This window comes from Xenopus laevis, chromosome 3S (assembly GCF_017654675.1).
Source record: "Xenopus laevis strain J_2021 chromosome 3S, Xenopus_laevis_v10.1, whole genome shotgun sequence".
Lineage (NCBI taxonomy): Eukaryota > Metazoa > Chordata > Amphibia > Anura > Pipidae > Xenopus > Xenopus laevis.
Genome location: NC_054376.1, coordinates 126,182,111 through 126,189,150, shown reverse-complemented (window position 1 = coordinate 126,189,150; position 7,040 = coordinate 126,182,111). Strand labels below are relative to the sequence as shown.

The window sequence follows — 7,040 nt, the reverse complement described above, 5'->3', positions numbered from 1 at the left end:
TTATGAAATGTAGAACATGGTCCAATCTTTATTAATACAACATCCCAACAACCTTATGTATCTTTTCTTTTCCAAATGAACTGGGTGGCAAATGGTAAAGAAATTCCAGCATTTGTTTATTTCTTTGTAATGTTAATTGTGATAAGCCTCTATCCACCCTTCCTCCCAGGTCATTTTCCCCCAAATGTGAGGGCAAACAAACCAGGACCCTCTGTAATAAACTCCGCATATGTGTCCCCAAGTTGTCTTGTAAGAGCTGTGCACTGTTTGGGCATGCTCAGTAAAGTTAGCCTAAATGGGGAGAGTAGTGTGTAGTGACTATAAAATTGAGTCTGGCCATATGGATAAAGAGCCGCCCATTTACCAAGATCTTTTCCCGATATGCCCACCTTGAAGTTGGACTATATGAAGGCCGACAGTCTGATTTTTGCCACAATATCAGTCAGATAGGCCCATTTTCTTCCCCATACACAGGCAGATAAGGAAACAATCCAGGCTGAATGGGCAGAATGAGAAGCTTCTGTGGACAGAATCAGCAGATGTTACTGGTCCCCACAGCATATTCAAGTTAAGGTGGCCATACATGGGCTTATAAAAGCTGCCGACAGACCAGTCTGTCCAAAGTCTGCCAGATGTCAACAGGACTAAAAATGCGGTCCCACGATTCGACCGCCCATTACCCTTCGTTATGATCCGATTATTGGGCCCTAGGGCCCATGATCAGATCAGCCCGATATTGCCCACCTCAGGGTGGGCATATGAGGGAGAGATCTGCTCATTTGGCAACATTGCCAAACGAGCGGATCTCTCAGTGAACTGAATCTTCTGCCACAGAGATCCTCTATGGGTGCCCTGGAGATGCACATGCGCAATAGAGTAAAATTGGGATCTCAACTGTAACATAATAAGATGAGTGTGAGAAAGTGACCTTATTTATAATCAGGGAACATGAAACAAATAAATCCTCTCATTAGTTTTCTTGCAGGGCTGAAGTTTCACATGGATTTGAGACTTGTCAGAACTCCTTCTTCCCACTACTCCAATCTTACATGAGAAACCTTCCACTAATACTTCATAAGGGACTCAAATCCACAATCCCTTGCTTAGGAGGCCAAAGACTTGACACAATGTCAACTTCTCCAATGAACTACCTTACATGAAAAACATACACCAGTCACCCCAGATGGGACTCGAACCCACAATCCCTGGCTTAGGAGGCCAGTGCCTTATCCATTAGGCCACTGGGGCTTACACTTGGGTCCCACTGTTCCTTTAATGCTGTTTGCAGTCTCAGCATTCCAAGTGAATGAACTTTGGTGGGAAAAGTTTTACTCTGTGACAGCAGACTGGCGACACTTCCAGCTTTATGGTCCTTAAGGCAAAACATGATCATGGATTTATACATCCTACAGGATGACCGACAGAAAATAGAACAAAAAAACTGAAATAGAAATTATATTCAAACAATTGTGGAAAATGGTTCTTTAAAAAAGTGAAAATCTTTGGTGTCCCCAAATGCAACTTTTTAAAGTAGGCGTAACTTTTTTTTTTAAATCTCTTAAATTTCTTGCTTTTCATAGGATAATGTAAATACAAACATTCAATGTTGTCATTGTTTTTGCATATTTGTCCTTTTTGGGGAAGGGTAATTTAGTATGGGGAAATCCACAAAGTGAAGAGAAATAGCAAATTTGTAAATATCTTGCCAGTACATTTACTCATTCTACCGAATGTTTATTATCATCATTCTTACTTCCAGTCTCTTATGATTCTTTGTAGGTGTCCCAGAGTGTCCACATTTCCGTGTGTTTGTCTACTTTGTCCGCCAATAAAGCTGTCAAATATAACAGGTTTTGTGTCCGGCTGATTTTTTCTTCTATTCCATGAGTTTCTATTGATGTTTGTAACCATTGTTTTGCCAAACCTCTCTTTGCCACAGCTAATATTTGTCCCATTACCATTGACTTCTGGGACTTCAGGTCTCTCTCTCCTTATCACAGTGGGCAGGGGACAGATTATCTGAGATTCAGAGGAACTTCAGAGAGACCCAATTTTCTGTTTCAGGTATTCGGGGAGATTAGTCACCCAGCAACAGGAGTGACTAATCTCCCCCAAACTGCCTCCTGCCGGCTACAATGTAAAGCACACTGGTTGCCATCCCGCTAGCGATTTACATTCTAGTCGGCGGGAGGCAGTTTGGGGAGATTAGTAGTAATTTCGTCTACTTGCTTAAATGCCCCTGTGGCATGGGATTAGGGTTGCCACCTGGCCGGTATTTTACTGGCCTGGCCGGTAAAAATGATGGCTGATCCCATTTATATTAATAGGGAAAAAAGATAAATATATAGGAAGGCCGGTATTTTTTTCCAAAAAAGGTGGCAACCCTACATGGGATATGTAGGTCAAACGCCAAGAGCCGTAAAACATGTATAAAAGAACATAGAGGCAGCATATGTAACTTTAAACAAGGAACAGTCACGGACACAACAGTCTCCAGACACTTTAATGCAACAAACCACAACCTTTCTCAACTTATGTGGACACTACTTGAGGTTGTGCCTCTGCTAATAAGAGGAGGTGACATGAAGAAGCATCAACTTCAGGGCAGGGGCACAGGGGCAGATTCGGGGAGATTTTGCCTCTTCTTCGGGGCGACAATCTCCCCGAACTGCCTTCCACCTGCTATAATGAGAAAACGCCAGCACAATGGCACTTGCGGCGCTTCGATTTCTCACGAGGAAACTTTAGGCGACTTTGGAAATAGAAGCGTCGTGAGTGCATTCCGCAGTCAATTTTTCATTTTAGCAGGTGGAAGGCAGGGGGCAGGCAGTGTCGCCCCGAAGAAGAGGCGGTCAGTCAACAGACGACTAAATCTCCCCGAATCTGCCTGTGTGCCCCTGCCCTCACAGAGAAGCTTTATGGATAAAAAAGTTAAAGGAACAGTAACACCAAAAATTTTTAGTGTTTTAAAGTAATGAAAATATCATGTAGCGTTGCCCTGCACTGGTAAAACGTATCTGTTTGCTTCAGAAACACTACTATAGTTCATGTAAACAAGCTGCTGTGGAGCAATGGCGGAAATTGAAAAACGGCTATATGACACAGGTAAACTAATGGATAACAGATAACACCATTAGACAGACAGAGCTTATCTGCTATCTGCTGTGTAACCTGAGCCTTTTCTTCTTTGAATGGCTGCCCCCATTGCTACACAGCAGCTTATTTATATAAACTATAGTAGTACTTATCTATTATCTACTGTGTATCCTGTGCTTGAATGGCTGCCCCCATGGCTACACAGCAGCTTGTTTATATAAACTATAGTAGTACTTATCTGTTATCTACTGTGTATCCTGTGCTTGAATGGCTGCCCCCGTGGCTACACAGCAGCTTGTTTATATAAACTATAGTAGTTCTTATCTGTTATCTACTGTGTATCCTGTGCTTGAATGGCTGCCCCCATGGCTACACAGCAGCTTATTTATATAAATCTGAAAGCACCTGAACATTGAAGTAAACCCTGGAAGCTTAGACTTAAAATCTGATGTTTTACCAAGCGGGCTCTATGGCCTTAGTATCGGTTACTTACTCCATTTAAAACTAAGAACAAATGTCAATTTCTGTGATGTTTGAAAAAATGTTATCAAGTTTTACAAATATATTTAAAAACTGCCGTGACCCGGATTCGAACCGGGGTTGCTGCGGCCACAACGCAGAGTACTAACCACTATACGATCACGGCAAGCTACTTTCAGAGGCAGGAACCCAACATATATTCTCAGGACTGTAACCTTTCCAGTGTACCAGATATTATAATCTACCTCTGGAAAAGTGAGAATCCGCTATCCTCTGTACCAGATATTCAGGCTCACCATCAACAGAAATTGAAGGAGGAGAGAAATTCTGACAAACAACTCTGGCAGGTTTTAACAGAGACACATGAAAAGAGTTAGAAATATTGAGTTCAGGAGGAAGTTCTAATTGGACACTACAGGGATTAATGACTTCAGATACAGGAAAAGGACCAATGAATTTAGCCCTAGCTTGGTAGAAGGAATTGTCAAAGGAATGTTCTTAGAAGATAACCAGAGCCTGTAACCAACCTGATACTCAGGAGCATCTGAGGAAAAACCAGAAAATGGAAAGGCTCTAGGATGGTAGCCAAAAACTCTCCAGTGGACGCATGAGTAGCATTATTGTATGCAAACTCAGCCCATGGAAGAAAATCTGCCTGTTGTGATTGATTATATGAGATGTAATATCTCAGATATTGATTTGTCCTTTCCACCTGGCCATTAGTCTGAGGACGATCAGCAGAGGAAAAAGACTCAATCCCCATAAGACAACAAAAGGCCAAAATCTTGATACAAATTGAACCCCCAATCAGAAACAATGTTCAAAGGGGCCCCATGAAACTTAAATATATCAGATAGGAAGAGTTTGGCAAGAGATTTAGAAGAGGGGGGTGTGGGGAGGGAAATAAAATGAGATATTTTACTGAACCACTACCACCCACATGTCAGTATTCCCTTTAGAGGGAGGTAATTCCACAATTAAATCCATGGAGATATGGGTCATTGGCCTTTCTGGAAGAGGAAGTGACTGTAGCAGCCCCTGAGATAAAGGCAAGAATCATTATAATTATAATTATCAAAACAATTATCAATTACCTCAATTGATGAGGGTGATATTCAAAGAAATTTTGCAATGTACATTCATTATTTATTTTCTTTTTTTTCCAAGATATTAAGGGATACATGTGCTGTTAATATGAATGAATTTTGTTCCAACAGCGCCACCTGCTGGTCAGTTTCCCACCAGTCTGACCAGCAAGTAGTCAACGAAGTTGTCAGGAGAAAGAAAGAGACTGCTCTGATGTTCTTACAAAAGTGTTTGGAATAGCACTCTCATCAATTTTACATTCCCTTATTTTAAAGGTTTACTTATCCTTTATCTGCTAATGATATTAAATGGGCTGAAACTGAAAATTAATGCAAACTACAATTGGGGTCACTAAAGACCATAAAGCAACATGTACAGCAACAATCAGGCCCAAACATGCAGCACGTATAGTGGTTAGTACTCTGCGTTGTGGCCGCAGCAACCCCGGTTCGAATCCGGGTCACGGCAGTTTTTAAATACATTGGTTATACTTGATAGCATTTTTTCAAACATTACAGAAATTGACATTTGTTCTTAGTTTTAAATGGAGTAGGTAACCAATACTAAGGCCATAGAGCCCAGTTGGTAAAACATAAGATTTTAAGTCTAAGCTTCCAGGGTTTAAGTCATTTACATTAAGTTATGTAAAATATGTAAAAACCTGCTGCACTGCTAATTGGAGTGAAATTTCTTTTGAAAAAAGCAGCACTATTAACAAGTTTAGCCATGACAGTACCCTCTTAAGGAAAGATGTGCAAACACCAGAAGATGGGAATTGAACCCACAACCTCTGTCATATACAGTGATTACATTGAAGCAGATTGGCAACACTTGAATGTGAAGATATTTTTATGATCCTTAAAGGAGAAGCAAACCCTAAAGTTAAAAAACCCTACCCTCCTCTACCCTACATAGAACCCCCTCCTTCCTTCACCCCAGCCTAGCTTCTACCTTGGGCAAATGCAAGACCTTACTTTCCACTCGGTGCAGATTCTGTCCAGCGGAGTTCATAGGCTCCATCTTCTTCTCTTCAGTAATCTTCAGGAAGTAAGTGCTGTATTGGTGCATGCACAGTTGGAGCAATTTTCTGTTTCACGACAATTGCGTATGCGCCAAAATTCCCAGAAATGGCAAAAATGTTGGGAGAAGATTACCCAAGCAGCTGAAGATGGCCTCCTGACTTGTGCCCAACCATCTTTACAATAGAGAGAACTACACAAACAGAGTTCACTCATATAAAGGCAGTCAGCTATTTTACAGTAGAGGTGGATAGCTCAGTCTGTAAAGCATCAGACTTTTAATCTGAGGGTCCAAGGTTCAAGTCCCTGTTCAGGCGCTGAATGTTTTGGAGCGACATTTATACAAGCTTGCAAGTTATTTCCTACAAACTCATCCTGGTGAAGCAAAGATCTAAAGCAGGGCCTGGCTCATAGCTTAAAGGGAAACTATACCTCCAAAATGAACACTTAAGCAACAGATAGTTTACATCATATTAAGTGTCATATTAAAGAATCTTACCAAACTGGAATATATATATTTAAGTACATATTACCCTTTTACATCTGTTGCCTTGAACCACCATTCAGTGATGGTCTGTGTGCTGCCTCAGAGATCACCTGACCAGAAATACTGCAGCTCTAACTGTAACCAGAAAAGATCACCTGACAAGAAATACTGCAGCTCCAACTGTAACCAGAAGAGATCACCTGACCAGAAATACTGCAGCTCTAACTGTAACAGGAAGAGATCACCTGACCAGAAATACTGCAGCTCTAACTGTAACAGGAAGAGATCACCTGACCAGAAATACTGCAGCTCTAACTGTAACAGGAAGAGATCACCTGACCAGAAATACTGCAGCTCTAACTGTAACAGGAAGAGATCACCTGACCAGAAATACTGCAGCTCTAACTGTAACAGGAAGAGATCACCTGACCAGAAATACTGCAGCTCTAACTGTAGCAGGAAGAGATCAGCTGACCAGAAATACTGCAGCTCTAACTGTAAAAGAAAGAAGTGTTTGTCTGTTTATTAGCTCATGTGACCTAGCAAGTAAAGTTTGTTGATAGGTTTGTGTGCACAGTGAATTGTACGATCCCAGGGGGCGGCCCTTATTTTTTAAAATGGCAATTTTCTATTTATGATTACCCAATGGCACATACTACCAGAAAAGTATATTATTTTGAAAATAGTTTATTTAAATGAAGCAGGGTTTTACATATGAACTGTTTTATGCAATATATTTTTATAGAGACCTACATTGTTTAGGGGGGGGGATAACTTTCCTTTAAAGGATCAGTAACATCAAAAAAATTAATTAGTATGGAACAAAAAAAATGCAGAGACAAATAAAACTTTTAAATCACAGAGTCTTTATG

General features: G+C 40.9%; 2 non-coding genes across 2 annotated transcripts; both read right to left on the bottom strand.

The window, feature by feature from the left end:
• Positions 1-1,175: 1,175 nt before the first annotated feature.
• Positions 1,176-1,248, bottom strand: trnar-ccu. Its single transcript has one exon. It is a non-coding gene; the product is annotated as a tRNA-Arg (tRNA).
• A 2,422-nt stretch (positions 1,249-3,670) lies between these two features.
• Positions 3,671-3,742, bottom strand: trnah-gug. Its single transcript has one exon. It is a non-coding gene; the product is annotated as a tRNA-His (tRNA).
• Between the last annotated feature and the right edge of the window lie 3,298 nt (positions 3,743-7,040).